Source organism: Triturus cristatus, chromosome 5_1 (assembly GCF_964204655.1).
Source record: "Triturus cristatus chromosome 5_1, aTriCri1.1, whole genome shotgun sequence".
Lineage (NCBI taxonomy): Eukaryota > Metazoa > Chordata > Amphibia > Caudata > Salamandridae > Triturus > Triturus cristatus.
The window spans coordinates 240,785,507-240,793,694 of NC_140587.1; positions in this window are offsets into that span (position 1 = coordinate 240,785,507).

Below are 8,188 nucleotides of genomic sequence, written 5' to 3' on the forward strand. Positions count from 1 at the left end.
GGAGGGGTGAACTGTCCTATTGTGCAGGCATTTGAAAAGAATCTTGAATAAGCACGGTGTTAATAAATTATAAAGCAGTGTACAATTTTCAAAAAACATCCCGTTTTCATTAGAAGACTGGCTTTGATTGTCTTCATAGAAAATAGACTTTCAGAAGTTTAATTTATCTTGCCAGAAAAGGGGGAAAAGTGTTCGACTTGGGGATTTTGTGTAGTTCCATTATTGTGGCAATGTTAGTCTTTTTATATTTATTGTATTTTTCATTTCACACAGTAGGAGCATTCATCGAATACAGACAATATTAAAAAGAATTAATTCATTGTTAATAACATCAAGTTACTCTGATTGCATTCCTCATTAAACTCCAATCAATGCATATAAGTCACTTCAAAACGTTCTACCTTTTCCAAAAGAGAAAAGAAAACAGTTTACTAGAAAGTATTTAACAAAATACCGGTCTGGCAATTTATATAGCCATCCTAAAGGTTAGAGATACCATTTTTCTAACCACTCCATAACTGGGGTCCAAACTTGAGCTCCCCTCTTCCTTGCCTTATGGTCCTCACGTTGATACAGATTACTTTCCAGATGGAATATTGAGAGTAAACCCGCTAGCCACTGATTATATGTGGGAGGGTCTGGATTAAGCCAGGCTGTGGCAATGCACATTTGGGCTAGGTCATGGCAACATAAGCAAAACATTGAATTTCAGTGCCCACTTCTTTGATATCTACACCTAAAAGCATAAACTGGGGTGACAATACTATCTGTGTTTGCAGAGAGGACACTAAAAATAGGTAATCCCTTGTTTAAGTGAATCCAACTTTGTGCAGTTACAGAACATTTGCCCTAGAATTGCCTCCTGACTACCACAGAGCAGGCAACTTGTTCAGTGAGCTTCTCCTTCAGGTAGCTATTTTCGTCAGGGTGTAATAGAGGTTATACAGTGTCTTATACTGCTGGGCCTGCAAGACGACTGACAAAAACGCGAAGTGCCCCATCTTCAATGATTCTAAAAAGTTTTCACCCATAATCTCCAACCTCCTATCCCATTTCTCTGATTGCTTTTCCAGGTCATCTGTCATGAACTCAATTAAACTGTAGTGAGGACTGCTATATATATAAGTACATTGCTAAGTTAGCACAACCGCGTTAGATGTTATAAAGCCATCTTGCCACTTTTGCTGCTTTTGCACACGACACTGCAGTTACATGTTATTATTTGAGAAATGCTTGCGCGCCTTTGCTTCACATGAGAACTGTCTGTTGTTCACATCCCTAACAGTGAGCTGCGACCTTGGTCTGAACATTGTGTAAAGAAACAGTCTGGGTCGCTAGACGGTGCATGTTGTTGGGTTCAGGTTGATCGGCCCACTATTTAGCCATAACACGCACGCAGCTGCAAATACCTGAAAGTCGAGTGCTTTTAATATTGCAGGCTGCATGCTTTATACACATTCAGAAGAAGAGCTTTCCCAGGAGCAGAGTATACCTGATCCTGTGATGTGATTCCACTAAGCTGATCTTTACGGTATGGGGTTCCCCATTCAAGCCTAGAGACCTTCTATTAGTCTAATAATAATAATATTAGTTTACTAGCGAAAGGAAGGGGGCTGTAATCCACTGTCATTTTATTATGATTACTCCTTTCATTGTCTATGGTATTGTAACTATGCTGATGGTTTTGATCTTAATCAATTGTCTGCTTATGTTAGCCAAAGTACTGCATCTTAGGACACGAGGTTTATAAAATAAACTCTTTAAACTTTACCGTGTCTTTGTGTACTCTTGTTGTGGACAGATATGAGAATAATTACGAACAGGTATTTTTGATTCCCACCATTCCTGAGAATACACTAAGTCGCTTGTTCTGGGTTTTCTATACATTGGGACCGCCGAGATAAAACTCGGATAACGAATGGGACACTGATGCTGGTCGGATAAGGGGTTCTGGGTTCTGAGGTGAGTTTCTGGTACACCACAATTCACTGAGGTCCTGGTTTCCTGTGCATAGTTCTGTGCATGAGCAGAGTCCCTGCAACAAAACACCCGCAAATCTGCCTTATCTTGCAACCTTCCACATCACCAAGCAGCTGCATTATAGGCACCTTCTCCAACAAAATAATTTCCCTATCCCTTTTTATCACAAAATCCCTAAGGTAACCTCTTTTCTAACCCATATTCCTGTTGTAGCTACACAGATGATATTTGCAGATTTAGATTTAAAAAATCCAAAGCTTCTCAGTTCCAAACGCTTCCCACCTTATACAAGAGTCATCATGAAAGATGACTGGAAGCACTGGTGATCGCTGAGGCAAGAAGGCGTCTGAGTGATAACCTCTCTGCGATGCTCCACCGATCAGACCCCTGAGAAACATGCCTAGACTCTTTCCGCTTAATCCCTGAGTCAGAAATTAGAGGACGAAACAGGACGCAGCTAATTAATTCATTTCGGCATCTGCAACTTCACCTTACCTGTCCTGCAGAAACATGGAGTATCCTTGCATCTCGTCCCAACCTTGAGGGAGATGGCATGGGTCGGACATCCCTGATTCTCCCTACCCTGTGGCGCTATCGTCTCCCGGTGCTGCTGGGACGCAGGGACTCATCGGTGATTGGTGGCGCTCAGTTGGCTGCAAGGAGAACCTCCTTGTCAGTCCAGCAACTTGATCAGCACGCCGTGCCCCCTAATGTTGGATACATTATCGGGATAATCTGTTGCAACAAGGGACCTCACAAACAACAAGTAAGGATGGCTGGTAGGGGGGCAAAGCCAGTAAAGGATAAAAATGTGCAGCCGCTTAGCGCTTCTACTCAAATAACGCCACAGACCAGCTCCGTGATGACCGAGAACCGGCTAAAAAGACTGGATACACGCGGAACTAAAGGCAAGATGGGCGAAAGGGGAGAAAAGGGGGAGAACAATGAGGGTGCAAGGCATGCAGAAAAAGCAGAAAAAACAGAAACATTAATAAAGCGCAAGATAAGGCTCATAAAGATCCCGGCCACTGCCAATCACTAGTTACGAGCAGTTTTTGTCCCACAAGGGGGTCGGGCCCAAGACTCAAGAGGGAGCTCTTGAGAAGGATGTGGCAAAAAAGAATGAAAGGACAGTGATCAAACACATGGAGCCAAATGTGCACAAAGAGAGAGCACAAACAGATGCTCCCTCACCTACAGCACAGGCGGTTACAGCATGCTTTGTGCCACATTCCACCCCCCTGCCCAGCCCTGAAGCTGACCATGTGTCAATAACTTGTTTAGCTCCCGGACAGGGGCCCCCTGCTAAGTTACCAAACCGGATGGATGGGGATTGTTCTGATGATAAATCGGAAGCAAGCAGCAGCAAACCAATCAAAGCCCCAAAAGCATCCATAGAAACAATGCTAGGCACAAGTTGCAAGCCCCCTTATCACTCACCTAAGACACCAGATAACCTTGAAAAGTTTTATTCGCTAACTGACGAATCAGAGATATCAGATATAAGTATTTCAGCTTCTAGTGAGGAAGATGGGTGAAAATGGTACAGCAGCTCAAATACAGATAAAAATAAACTTATGCAGAAAAAACTCCCAAAAAAGAAAAAGATGTACCGGCAAGGAAGATATGATACCCCTGACAGAGGGAGCGCTGCAGAGCTGAGATGGGACTATTCTGCCACACAACTTACAGTCCTGTCAGACACAATGGATACCCCAGGAGGCAATTGTGCAATCATAGGTAATAACGGCGGAAATAAAGACGGGGAAGAAGGGATGAAGAATGAGCCTGCACTGGCAGCTGTATTGCAATCCATTAAGAGCTTCCAGGAGGAAGTTAAATCAGATAGCCGCAGATCACGCTTAGCTGCCAAAAGACTACAAGGAGCCATCAGGAAGGTCGGCAGAACTTGTGTGGAGATTGCTGATCGAATGGCTTCCGTAGAGGTACGGACAGAAATCTGGAAAAAGACCTCGCCACGCTGAAAGCCCAAGGAGACGAACACAAGGGCATAGTTAAGGACCTCATATGGAAGATGAAGGAGCAAGAAAATAGGCAGCGGTGCAACAATCTCTGCTTTCTAGGAATTCCTGAAGGGAATGATCCCAGTGGCTATATGATCACGCTCCTCAAGGGGGCCTTCCCAGAACTACACACTTGGGACTGAGACAACAAAATCCAGCGAGCGCATATATTCCCTCTAACCCCCTTCAAAATGTGCCTCATCTACGCCTCAACATCCTCGCGCTATGATGCTCCTATTTTTTGGGAACTTCCTCCTGCGCCAAGACTTGTATGACATGGCCAGACCTATAAATGAGAGGGTTTCTGATGAAATCACTTTCTTCACTAGACCCGACTTTGCTCACGCTACAGTCGAACGCAGATGGAGACTGAGGCAGCTCTTCGCCCCCTTTCAACAACTGGGAGCCGGCGTGTATCTGCAGAATCCTGCTCGGCTAAAAATCATGTACAAGAGGACTGCATGCAGTTTTGTGTCCGAGATTCAGGCCAAAGCATACTTACAAGAGATTACTGATCGAATTGGAAATAAGTAGTAATTGCCAACTGTCAATTATCGTAAACTCAATCAGCCGGGAAGCAATGTCTCTATAATGTTATATCATCCTCCTATGACTGCTGATAATTATTCTTTATCAATCTCTATCTTGCTTTCTTTCTGAGTTTTCTCCCATGTTTCCTTTTTTCTCTCTTCTTTACCTTTTTTTTCTACTTCATACTTTCTTCTTATATTTTCCTCCCCCTTTTTTGCCCTAAAATGCCGCCAAGCAAACAGCCAGCATATAGAATATGGGGGAGGGGGGTGGAAGAGGGAGGGAAATGGAAGGTATTACAGCCACAGCATGGATGGAGCACCCGGGACTGCTCAATTGAACTGTTCACATGGTTATTTGGTGGATATAAACAGGGAACTAAATATGCTGAAATATTTTTTACTTTTTTTTAAGCCACTCAGGGGATCACAATGGTGGGGACAGATTGAGGGAAGTGGATCCTTGATCCCTCTGATGCCACCCTCCTGGCCTTGGAAAGACCAGGTAACCTCAATTGTAGGTGGTGGGAGAGGGCGGGGAAGGGTAGAGGGGGGCACAGGTAGGTTGGGGGGTTGGTCCAGTAAAAGAGGGAATTTTTTTTAATGTTTTCGCTCGTAATACGCTATAAGCATCCATTCAAATGTAAATGAATAAGCTACGCATCGCCACAATGAATATTTGCGGCCTCAATGTTGCTAAAAAAAGAAAGAACACTGCAGTAGGCTTAAGGCTACTAAGGCAGACATAATTTGCATGCAAGGAATGAATATTGAAAACACACAGAAACATCTATTAGGAACACTTGGGTATACACTGTTGGGGTCTACGACGCAGAACTCTCACATGCGCGGGGTCGCAATATGAGCGTCTAATCACACTTTACAATTCAGTTGCACGTTAGTTGATCAGCTAGGGAGGTGGGCAATTTCTGAATGTCATAGGAGTAATGGGGACCCAATAACTATATGTTTTATCTATGGTAGTAACTTAGACGACCCAACGGTGTTTAATCATGTAAATAATGGCCAAGCTACCTGGCCACTCCCGATAATAATCTGCGGGGACTTAATATAAACTTGCCTGCCGATAAATATTTTAGACAGGAGTCAGGTTGGATATATAAGAGTCGTAAACCAAGGGTGTTTCGAGCTCAAAAGGCACTATATCAGGAACATGCGCTCACGGATCTTTGGAACTGGCAGAATCCCACAAATCCTGGTTTTACCTACTTTTCGCATCCACATAGCAAACATGTAAGAATAGATTTTATTCTAGTTTCTCACCCCTTACTGCAGGGCTGTAGAATCGAAAAACCCCTCGTATATTGGCGGATCATAAGCCGATAATAGCAGAGATTAAGAAGGGAGGATTCAAAGGGGGTGCTGCTGCTACATGGAGCTTTGAGTGGGCACGTCTATTTAATGAAGAATATTGTGATCACCTCAATTCCTTAAGGAGAACCTAGGAAGCGCCAGAATCGACGTAGTTTGGGATACACTCAAAGCCGGACTACGGGGGAAACACTTAGATTCTCTCTTTCGCTGAATTTAAAAAAAGCAAGCTGCAATGAATGATCAACTAGTTAAATTAGCCGCAGCACAAGAAGAACTGATCACAGTAGTGCAAAATGAAGGCGATCATAGTGAAGCACAAGCAAGGGTTATGGCTGCTAAATCGGCAATTATGGAGATTTTAGCCAAAGGTGCGGCTAACAAACTCGCTGCTTGGCGAGAGGAAGCTTATGAGTGCAGCGAGCAAGTGGGTCATCATCTTGCCGTAAGAGCCAGACAAAAGGTAACCCGGAACTTAATTGCAGAGATTAAAGACCCAGAGAAGAGACTTATTTCAGGCCCAGCCGGTATTGGAAAGGTATACTATTCCTATTATCAAAAGCTTTATTATGAGGATTCACCATGAAATTCGGCGGATGTGGTGACATATCTTAACCAGATCCCCACAGAGAATCTCCCTCAGGAGGAACAGCTACAGCTGAAAGAACTGTCCCAATGGTTGGAGATACTATTGTGTATCAATAGCCTGCACAGTGGTAAAGCTAACGGCATTGATAGCCTACCCCTTGAATTTTTATTTAAAACATTCAACACAATTAAAAGACTGTATGACGCATCTATTTACACATGTCTTCAAGGGGGGCAGACCACCAGAATCTTGGTCACAGGCCAAAATCATAATTTTTCTTTAAAAAAATAAAATACCGACAGATCCCGGGTCATACCGTCCCATAACACTAATTAACACGGACAGTAAGATCTACTCCAAAATGTTATCTCCAAACAACAGCATGGATTTATACCTGGAAGAGGGATGACTGATCACATTAGAAGGGTCATCACACTTCTTGATGCAAAAAACATCACTAAGGATCCAATAGCACTTATAATGCTGGATGCAGAGAAGGCTTTCAACAGAGTCTCCTGGTCTTTCCTATGGGAGACTCTGTCGATCGTGGGGATTGGAAAGGGATTTCTGCAGGCCTTTAAAATGCTTTATATCTATCCCACTGCGAAACTCTTGGTGAATGGAGAACTAACAGATACTTTTAAAATAACGAGGGGTACCTGGCAAGGCTGCCCAAGCTCACCTCTGCTATTCGCAATATACATTGATTCCTTTCTACGACAGCTAGAACGTAATAATGTCATCAGGCCCATTGTAACCAATGGCTGGGAAACCAAAGTTTTGGCACATGCCAATGATATCGCTTTGGTGACCCCTGATGTATTTTATAGGCAAAATAGAAACAGAGGGGGCAAGATTTGGGTCACTCTCTGGGTACTCCCTCAATCGCGATAAAACTCAAATTATTTGCAATGAGAATGTTATGAATAATGATAGTCGAGTAGTTTATAAAAGCAACATATCTGGGGTTACATATCATTGCAAATACGGACTGTATTGTTAAGAATAATATTGAGCCATTAATCGCTGATATTAAACCAGAATTGGCTAGATTGCACAATCTACGCCTATCCATTATTGGCAGATGCAATATCATCAAAATGCTGTTTTTGTATTTATTGCGAACAATTCCTTTAGAATTCGATACTAAATGTCTCAAAGGAATGGAGGACCTATTCTCCAGATTCATCTGGGGATATGCGAAGCCTAGAAGAGCATTTAAATTTCTCTCTTTACCCAAGGAAAGGGGAGGGCTTGCTTTACCAAACATCAGACTTTATTATTGGGCCACCACCATACTTAATAATCTAGTTCTTATTCAGGAAAAACGGAGAGAAAGTAGGATAGAAGAGACACCTTCCCCACTTGAGCTTATTATGGGGACAGAAGCTTGAGGGTATTTCTGGCGGCACCTGACTGATAATCACTTCAAGAAAGTCTGTTTTAAGGCGCTACAACGTGGATGCAAAGTTTTGAAATGTATTCAGAAACTTATTGGGCTAGGCCGCCTGAATTTTTATACACCACTCTGTAATAATCCCATCTTGCCTGAGATTTTTAAAGGCTCTATTGTAGAAAGATGGAGCGAAGCAGGTTTGACTAAACATGGAGCTTTTTTTTCCTTAACAGGGCTGGTTTCGTTTAAAAATCGTAGAGAATGGTATGGGTTAGATAGTAGAAACTTTTACAAGTTTTTACAAATTTGTTGACTTTTTGACTAAGAAAGGCAGGGG